Below are 9,649 nucleotides of genomic sequence, written 5' to 3'. Positions count from 1 at the left end.
CCCCTCAGGCTACACAAAGGAAGGAAAGTGGTTGGAGTAATTAAAACCTTACTGCTTGGAGGAGTGCTCCCAGCCCTCAGAGGAGGGTGTACTGGCCAGTTGGTGATGGCTAGGAGCACTCAAACTGCCTCTGCACACGTTGGAGCCCCTGGAAACCGGATTTGGCTGCTCCTACAGGAAGGAAGTGCCCCTTCTGGGTGGAGAGGCATTTGCTGGACAACCACAAACAGAAAGGGGGTCACAGGACCCTCCTTCCTCTAGTCTTGCAGCCTTCCCGTAGCACCTCTAATTGGTAGAGCCCAATGTGTGGTTTGCAGGGTCTCAGCCTAGCATCACGAAGCCACGTAGGGAAGCATGGGTTTGGAACTGAGAGGCAACGACCGTTGTAGGCCACCTCTCAACTATGTGAATGACATTTAGAGACTGGGTACACTTGTGGGTGTACACTGGCTGAATTTCTTTCCTGCCTTGTCTGCAAATTGTCTCTTGTTCTATGCCTTCTTCCATATTGCAGGTTTCTTCTCTTTCCAGGAGTCCACTGATTCCCTTGGTTGTTAAACCTCTTCCAGAAAAGTCCTGATGGACCATCTGGAACCAAAAGTTTACCCCATCGACCCAACAAGTGGATTAACAAAATGTGGTATATACATGTCATGTATTATTATTATTATAATTCAGCTTTAAAGATGAAGGAAATTCTCACACATGCTACAACATGAATGAACCATGAGGACATTATAGAAACCAGTCATTAAAAAAAAGAGAAATACTGTCTGATTCTGTTTATATGAGGTCTGTAGAGTAGTCAAATTTACAGAGACAGAAAATAGAATGCAGTTGCCAGGGGAAGCAGGGAGAGGAAATAGGAAGTTATTGTTGAATGGGTACAGAGTTTCAGTTTTGCAAGATGAAAAATGTTCTCAGTCAGTTAAGCCTCCAACTGTCATCAGTTCATGAGGTCAAGCTGCGCATCAGGCTCTGTGCTGACAATGTGGAGCCTGCTTGGAATTCTCTTCCTCTCTCCCTCTCTCTCTGCCCTTCCCCTGGATTGCATTCTCACGCTCTCTCATTCTCTCTCTCAAAATAAAGAGGCTGAAAAGAAAAGAAAAGAAAAATGTCTGCAGATGGATGTTGGTGATGAATGTACTTTATGCCACAGAATGTACACTTAAACATGATTAAGACGGTTAATTTTAGAGCATGTGTATTTTCCACAGTGAAATATGTTTTTTTTAAAAATATTTTTTATTTATTTCTAGGAGAGAGAGAGACAGCGTGAGCAGGGGAGGGTCAGAGAGAGAGGGAGACACAGACTCCGAAACAGGCTCCAGGCTCTGAGCTGGCAGTCAGCACAGAGCCCGACGCGGGGCCCGAACCCACGAACCGCGAGATCATGACCTAAGTGAAAGTCGGACGCTTAACCGACTCAGCCACCCAGGTGCCCCGAAACATGTTTTAAAAGGACCAAAAACAAGGTTGCAGCTGGAAGGAACGGGTAGGTGGCCGCTGGTGTGTCACGTCTGTACTTGGTGATTCATTCGTCAACTCAACTCGGTGAGCAGCATTTTCCAGGCCTCGCCTGGAAGTTCCAATGAGCCCGTGTCCCCATTTACCCTGCTGCACACATTCTCCCGAGATGTACACGTCCAGAGGCAGCCCTCCCCCTCCATCAGTGGATGATAATTATAGCCAATATCAACCCAGAATTTACAATGTGCCAGTCACGCGTGTTAACCAGAGCACACTTGTGTTGTAAAAGTCTGTTGTCATCTCTGTATTACTGATGAGGACACCAAAGCTCAGACAGATTGTGTAGGTCACTTAACTGCTGAGTGGAGAAGCCAGGACTGATGGAGGCTCCTGGACAGAGCCCGTGCCCTAATCCCTGTACTCTACCGCCCCCTAGTGGACCCTCGTCTCGCGTGTCTCACCAACACGATCCGGGCACCCGTTTCTCTCCCACTGGGTAACAGCATTTCGCAGTAGTTATTTCATGCTCCCGGTGCGGGGTAGACGCCCGGGCAGGGCACGCCCCTCCTCTCAGCGCTGGCACCGCGCCGGCTGTGTACGCAAGTGGCAGAAGTGGCTGAGTTAGCTGCAGGCCTGGTGAGGCTCCCCAGGTCCTCACCTCCCGGCAAGAGTCCGAGGCTTGTGGGGGGATTGTCATGTGTTGCTTCCAAGGTTCCATCACTCCCTGCAGGAGCCTCCCTGGTAGGTTTTAGGGTTTTCCTAAGCCTCTCTGGTTGTACTTATCCTTGGAACTGTAAAGAAACTCCTGGGTTGGGGGTGCCTGGCTGGCTCACTCCGAGCAGCATGCTACCCTTGATCTCGGTGTGGTGAGTTTGAGCAGCACAAGGAACGTAGCGATTACTTGCACAAATAAAACCTAAAAGGAAAAAAAAAAGTTCCTGGATTTCTATATCCCAGCCATACGAAGTGTTTTCAAGCCCACAACTCCCCAAGCTTCTCTCTTGATCTGAGTGGTCTGCGAGGGATTGTGTGCAGGGGTTCTATCCCTTGAGAAACGCTTTTTCTACACCACACAGGCCACTACTCCGTGCCTTCAGGATTTCTGGCAGGTAAGCCCAGGTATCTCGGGTGAGCCCGTATCTTTTGTTGTTGGATCCAGGATTCAATTGAGGTTCGTTCACACATTGCATTTGGTTGTGATGTATGTTTAGTCTTTTTAAATCCAGAATAATCCCCCACCTTATTGTGTATTGTTTTGTCATGTGGAACTTTCTGGAAGAGTTCAGGTGACTTGCTTTAGATTGTCTCCTAGGCTGAATTTGTAGAATAGTTTCTTCATGATCGGATTCAGTTTAAATCTTTTTGGCAAGTTTACTTCGTAGATGACGTTTTGTGTTTATTGCCTCCTCTCACAAGGCACACAAACCTCATTTGAGAATGGCACACGACAATTATATAGTGACAGTGTGTCACATAGCGGGCTGAGAAGTCTGTTGTGCAATGAGTATGCACGGGTGCCATTGATATGATTGTGAGGTGACATAAAGAAAAAAAAACCAGAATGGCAGGCTTGTCAATTGGAAATAGGTTTGTCTACACACAGCAGAAAATTCAGCTCACAGTAGCTACCAAATAGAGGTTTGGGTTTTGGTTTTGATTTTGATTTTGTTTTTTGCCCAGCTGCAAGTCTAGAGCTGATATGATAGCTTCACCATGTTCAAGGTCTCTTTCTCTCTCTCTCTCTCTCTCTGCCACCATTAGGGTGTTGCTTCCGTTTCCACGGATCCAAGATGGCTTCTGCCCCTCAGACATTTGACTTCCTTCTAGGCAGGGATGAGAAAAGGGGCAAATCTACTGATTCTGCTCTCCTTTGAAGGAGTTTTACCCAAAGCAGCACCCAATGATTCTGCTCAAATCTCATTGGTTAGCGCTGTGTTGCATCATCAAGCTAATATGAAAGATTGTCCGGGAACACTGTTACCAGGAATTAAAACAGGCGGCTTCTATTAGTAAGGCAGAAGGGGAGAATGGCTATTAGGTAGGCAATTGGCAGTCTTTGCCATGGAGAATAACAAAGATTTTTAATGGCTGGAGAGAGAGTGACACAGATTAAACATGAGACTTTAAAAGTTCCTACCAACCTAGGGAAAACCTGATTGTTCTGTAGCCATGGTAACAAGTAGCCACCAGAACTGGTTTTATATCCACTCAATCGATCAATGACAACTTGCCTCAGTGAACGTGTGTTTACAAGCTAACCAATTAGTTCAACCCCTATCTTATGCAAATAAGCCAATCAGAGATGGACTCACTTTAATAAACACACTTGAGTGCCAACCAACCAATAGTAACTCAGCCAGCAACCACACTTATCCGGATGATGGTAACCCACTTATGCCTCCAAAAGTCTCCCAATCCCCAGGCTCGTGTTCCCAAAACCCTATGTAAGTCGACACTGTACTCTGCACTGGGAGACCGAGCCAAGCCAGCATAGCCCTCCCTTGTTATATCAGCAATGAATTCAGCTTAGTTTTCCTACTTCAGATATTAAGTGTGGTCCTGTTATAATAAAACCAGAATCATGCTTTTTAATTTGTTTGTATCCTCCACGGAGAACTCATTCCCCAAGCAAAGCCCTCACACGTCTCCATCCATAGCCTTAGTGGACGAGGCCCTAAAGCATCCAGGGATGTCTGCATGTATCCAGCAACACAGGGTGATGGAGAAGGGTGAAACCATGACCCGGAGTGCCTCGCGTTGGGGAATCCCAGTGTTGACGGTTACAGGTGATCTGTCCGTTTAGAGCAGACCTCTTGGTTACTATTAAGAAACAGAGGATAGAGGTGAACACTAGCTGAACAGCTTAGGGCAAGAGTAGTCACATGATGGTTTGGGGGCCAGTCTGCCTCCCCTCTGATCCACCTGCACCCCACCCCTAGCCTTGTATTTAATATTTTTTATTAATTATTTTTGAGAGAGAGGCAGAGACAGAGAGAGACAGAGTGCGAGCGGGAGAGGGGCAGGGAGAGAGGGAGACACAGAATCTGAAGCAGGCTCCAGGCTCTGAGCTGTCAGCACGGATCCCCATGAGGGGCTCGATCCATGAACCACGAGATCAAAACCTGGTCTGAAGTCATACGCTTAACCGACTGACTTAACTGACTTAAATACAGGTGCCCCTGTATTTAATACTCTTAAATCATTACATTTGGGGGAAGGGGAATAACCTGTTGTTGTTGTAGTGGTGGTCATAAACTGCACCTAACATAACATTTACATTTTAACTCTTTTTATGTGTATAATGCAGTGGCATTAAGTATGTTCACAATGCTGTGTAACAAATTCCACTATCCATTTCCAGACTTTTTCATCATCCTCAACAATAAAACTCTTGTACGTATTCAACACTAACTCTCCATTTCCTCCTCCCTCCAGCCCCTGGAAACCACTGTTACATGTTCTGTCTCTACACATTTGTCTATCTTAAGTACCTCATGTAAGTGGAATGACACAACATTTGTCTTTTTGTGTCTGGCTTATGACCCTTAGCATAGTATTTTCAAGGTTTATCCATGTTGGAGCATATATCAGAATTTCCTTCCTCTTAGGGCTAAAGAATAGTCCATTGTGTGGATATGCCACATTTTGTTTATCCATTTATCTTAATGATGAACCTTTGGGTTGTTTTCACCTTTTGGCTATTGTGAATATGGCTGCTATGAACATTTGTGTACAAGTATAAGTGTAACATTTTACATTTATAATAGCAACTACATAATCTTCTCTCTCTTTTGACTCTTGGCATTCCACGTCAAAAATAGTTACTCTCTGGCCCTCTCCAGGCAGAGTTTGCCAAGTCCTAGTGTAAGGGATGGGTTCAGGACAGAGAGCCACCCCGCCGTAGTCCATTCATAGTGGCTTGTTGAATAAGGAGGAGAGAAGAAGAGAAGAGCTGGTATTTGGTGGAAATGAGTGTGTGGGGTTAGTCTCTGTTAGGGCCACCATAGCAAAGTACCACAGACTGGGGGACGTGAAACAACATTTCTTCCCTCCCAGTTCTGGAAGCTGGAAGCCAAAGATTAAGAGATCAGCAGGATTGGTTTCTTCTAGGGCCTCCCTCCTTGGTTTGTTGATGACCATTTTGTCCCTGTATCTTCACATGGTCTTCCCTGTGTGTACCTGGGTTGTAATCTCCTGTTCTNAAAAAAAAAAAAAAAAAAAAAAAAAAGGAAAGAAAATCCAGTATAATTTTAGCAGCAATTAACCTGAATTCATGGAGGAGTGCTTTTGCCCTGCTGTGACCTGGCTACGGTGAAGGTGTCCAGTCCAGGTTTTCTGCTGGGAATTCTGCTCCCAGACCTTCTCTGCCCTGAGAACATCATTACCACCCTCACCCCTGTCCATAGTTATCTCGTCTCTGTTCAAAAAGAATCATGACCAGAGGACACTTTAAAGGAACATGACCAGACACACTTTGGGGCCAAGTGGTGACCCTGTCACTCAGTGGAGGCAGCTGGGGCCAAACTCATGTCACATTTTGCTTTCTTCTGTTTGGCTCAGAGGCAGAAAATACTACAGTTTCTGACCTATGGCATGAAAAAAAAAAACAAAAAAAAAGCCAGCCCACAGGTCCCCACACTTCAAGCCCCCACTGACAGAACAAGAATAGACACTTTGAAATGTTTAGAACAAAAATTTTCACATGGACTGACCTTGTTTCCTTTTAGGACGCTGGAGCAGATTCTGGTCAGATGAATTGAAGCAGCAGCGATAAAAGATCCAATTGCAAGAACTATAATAAGACAATCCTTTTGAAGTACTGTAAAACCGGCAAATATCTCCAGTGCCCTCAAAACTGGTTTGGAAAAAGTAGAATGGTTTGGTTCTTAAAGAACCACTTAGAAGAAGCTACTTAGCTCCAGACTAGATTTAAGTACAGTGGGTTAGATATTAAACATAAAAGGTTCAGGGGCACCTGGTTGGCTCAGTCGGAAGAGCATGTGACTCTAGATCTCCGAGTTGTGAGTTCGAGCCCCTCGTTGGGCGTAGAGATTACATACATACCTATGTACAAATAAACTTACAAAATCAAAATAAAACATTCAGGCAGCCAATGTGTAATTTCAGACACCTAAGGCCATTAGCACACTGTTCATTCCACTTAGATGAGCAATGCACTCCTTTCCTGAATATCCTTTAGGCTCTGTTTCCTGTAACTGCTGTTTTCAGCAGGATTCCTCATTTCCTTCTTTAGATATGTTTTCTCAGACCTTCCTTTTCTCACTAGTTTTTCCTAGTTGCGACCTCCTTTGCTTCTGTCCACTTTCACATTCTATATTGTCTCCTATTTGGACCTTGCATCCCCTACGGAAGGCAGTACCAATGCCTCCAGAAGTTAGTCCTAGAACTAGAAGCTGGTGCATCACTGGGGCTGATCTAGGTCTAACCTATGGAGGAGGGGTGGTGGTCTCTCACCTTGTCAGGTGACTTTATCCAGTGCCCGGCACATAGTTTGGGTTTGCGCTCAGTAAGGTTAGGTTCCGTTACTGCGGAGACAGGCTGGACCTAGCAAGATGTTAGTGGGTGTCAGCGGAGATGAACAGGTAACTAAATGCAGGAAATACCAGGAATATAAATACAGTCTGTCTTAGAAATCTCTAGGGTGCCTGAATGTTTCAGTAGGTTAAGTGTCTGACTCTTGATTTCGGCTCAGGTCATGATCTCATAGTTTCTTGGGTTTGAGCCCTACATCAGGCTCCCCATTGAGCATGAAGCCTGCATGGGATTCTCTCTCTCTGCCCCTCCTCCACACTCTGTCTCTCTCAAAATAAATAAATAAATAAACTTTAAAAAAAGATCATGGTCTATTTTCTTGCACGAAGACTGCTACCCACTCAGCCTTGCTACTACTATTATTGCATCAATAATATGAATATACAATTCTAAATATACAATACAATTATATAATATACACTCTCATTGAAGGCCATCTCCTTCACTTTTGAATTGTATCTCATCATTTGTCAACTATTCAAGAACAGATGTGGTTGTTAATAGTCTCTCCTGAAAGAACTATTTTCACTTCTTTTTTTTTTTAATGTTTATTTATTTTTGAGAGAGAGAGAGAGAGGGAGGGAGAGACAGAGCACGAGCAAGGGAAGGGCAGAGGCAGAGGAAGACACAGAATCTGAAGCAGGCTCCAGGCTCTAAGCTGTCAGCACAGAGCCCGACACAGGGCTCGAACTCACAAACTGTGAGATCATGACCTGAGCCGAAGTCAGACACTTAACTGACTGAGCTACCCAGGTGCCCCTATTTTCACTTCTTTTTAGATGCTTTAAAAATATTTTGTCCAAGAATATATATCTTTTTATTCTTCTCCTGCTTTCCCATCATATTTCTGTTCCCCATGATGAAGAATGTCAGACTGGCTGCTATTTGCTTTGCCCATTTCTTCATCTCCCATCCTCTCTTCAGTCCATTCCAGGTGAGCTTTTGACCCATGCTCACTGGAATTGTGCTCAGTCGAGTCATTAGTGACATCTACATGGCAAGATCCAATAGTCAGTCCTTTGTCCTTAGCATGGTTGACCTCTTAGCAACTTTGGACATTCATTCTTCTTTTTAAAAAATAAAATTATTGGGGCGCCTGGGTGGCTCAGTCGGTTAAGGGTCCAACTTTGGCTCAGGTTATGATCTCACAGTTGGTGAGTTCTAGCCTAGAGCCTGCTTTGGATCCTCCGTCTCTGCCTCTCTCTGCCTTGGTTTGTTAGTTCAAGCCCCACGTCGGGCTCTGTGCTGACAGCTCAGAGCCTGGAGCCTGCTTCAGATTCTGTGTCTCCCTCTCTCTCTGCACCTCCCCTACTCATACTCTGTCTCTCCCTCTTGAAAATAAATAAAACATTCAAAAAAAGATTGTGCAAACAAAATAAAAATGAAAAAATAATGATCATGACATTTTCCATGCATTCAGAAAATATAAAGATTACTGTAATACACACCAGTGTGCCCATCAGTCAGCTTCTAAAGCAGAACGTTTCCACTAGAAGCTCCTGTGTGCCTTTCTCTGATTGTTTATCCCTACCTACCTGCTGGACATAACCACTTTCCTTTTGAGATTATTATTCCCTTGCTATCCTACATTGTTTTGCTAGGTACATATATCTCTAACAATGTATTAGTTTTAGTTTTATAAACTTTACAGAAGTGGAAACTTAGTGCACATATTTCGGTGATTAGTTTTTTTCTCTCAACATTGTGTTTATGAGATTTATTCACGATGCTACATGTAAGCTTGTTTACACCGCTATGCCGTGTTCCAGCGCATGCTGTATTATATCTATTGCTATATGACAAATTACTTTATAATTTAGCAGCTCAAAACAAGAATAAACAGTTTCTGTAGGTCAGGAATTAAGGAGAATCTCAGCTGAGTTGTGCCAGTACAGGGTCTTTCGGGAGGTTACAGTCAACATATTGGCTAAGTATGTAGTTATCTGGAGGCTTGATGTGGGCTGAGGATTCATTTCCAGGATGGCTCACTCACAAGACTGAGGATGGTGCTGGTTGTTGGAAAGAGATCTCAGCTCCTAGCTGTGTGGATATCTCCATAGGGCTGCTTGAGTATCCTTATAACATAGCACCTGGCTTCCTCCAGAGAGAACGAACCAAGCAAGCAAGGGAGAAGTCACAATGACTCTTATGACCTAGTCTTGGAAGCCACACACCATCATTTCTGAAATATCCCATTGGTTATGTAGCTCAGTTCTAGTCAGTGTGGGAGGGAACCACAGAGTACATAAATACCAGGAAGAGACATTGGAGGTGCCCCAGAAGCTGGCTACCATAATGACCATGTCAGAATCGATCTGTTCTCTTGCTAATGCCATTAACGTTATTTCCATTTTATTTTATTTTATTTTATTTTATTTTATTTTATTTTATTTGTTTGCTAGTACAAACACAAATGGTATGATCATTCTTCTTCAGGATTTCTGGTGCCCATGGGCAACAGTTTCTCTAGAGAAACACTGCTGGGCCATAGGGAATGTGCATCTTCAAATTTATTAGAAAATACCAAATTGCTTCAAAACTGCCCCAAAGTAGTTACCAATTTATACTCCCACCAGTAAATAATATTTCCCATGCTCTATATCCTTGTCAATACTTGGTATCATTA

The 9,649-nt window shown here is 44.1% G+C and overlaps 1 long non-coding RNA gene across 1 annotated transcript; it reads right to left on the bottom strand.

Annotated features, from left to right (window-relative positions):
* Nucleotides 1-4,084: 4,084 nt before the first annotated feature.
* Nucleotides 4,085-9,118, bottom strand: LOC144223257 (uncharacterized). The gene is made up of 4 exons (XR_013332636.1): nt 9,017-9,118; nt 6,946-7,035; nt 6,183-6,262; nt 4,085-4,290 (listed from the first exon to the last, which is right to left on the bottom strand). It is a non-coding gene; the product is annotated as an uncharacterized LOC144223257 (long non-coding RNA).
* Nucleotides 9,119-9,649: the final 531 nt, after the last annotated feature.

Source organism: Crocuta crocuta, unplaced genomic scaffold (genome assembly GCF_008692635.1).
Source record: "Crocuta crocuta isolate KB4526 unplaced genomic scaffold, BGI_CrCroc_1.0 scaffold31, whole genome shotgun sequence".
NCBI classification, from domain to species: Eukaryota; Metazoa; Chordata; class Mammalia; order Carnivora; family Hyaenidae; genus Crocuta; species Crocuta crocuta.
Note: the sequence above shows the minus strand (reverse complement) of the source record. Positions and strands in the feature narration are given on the sequence as shown.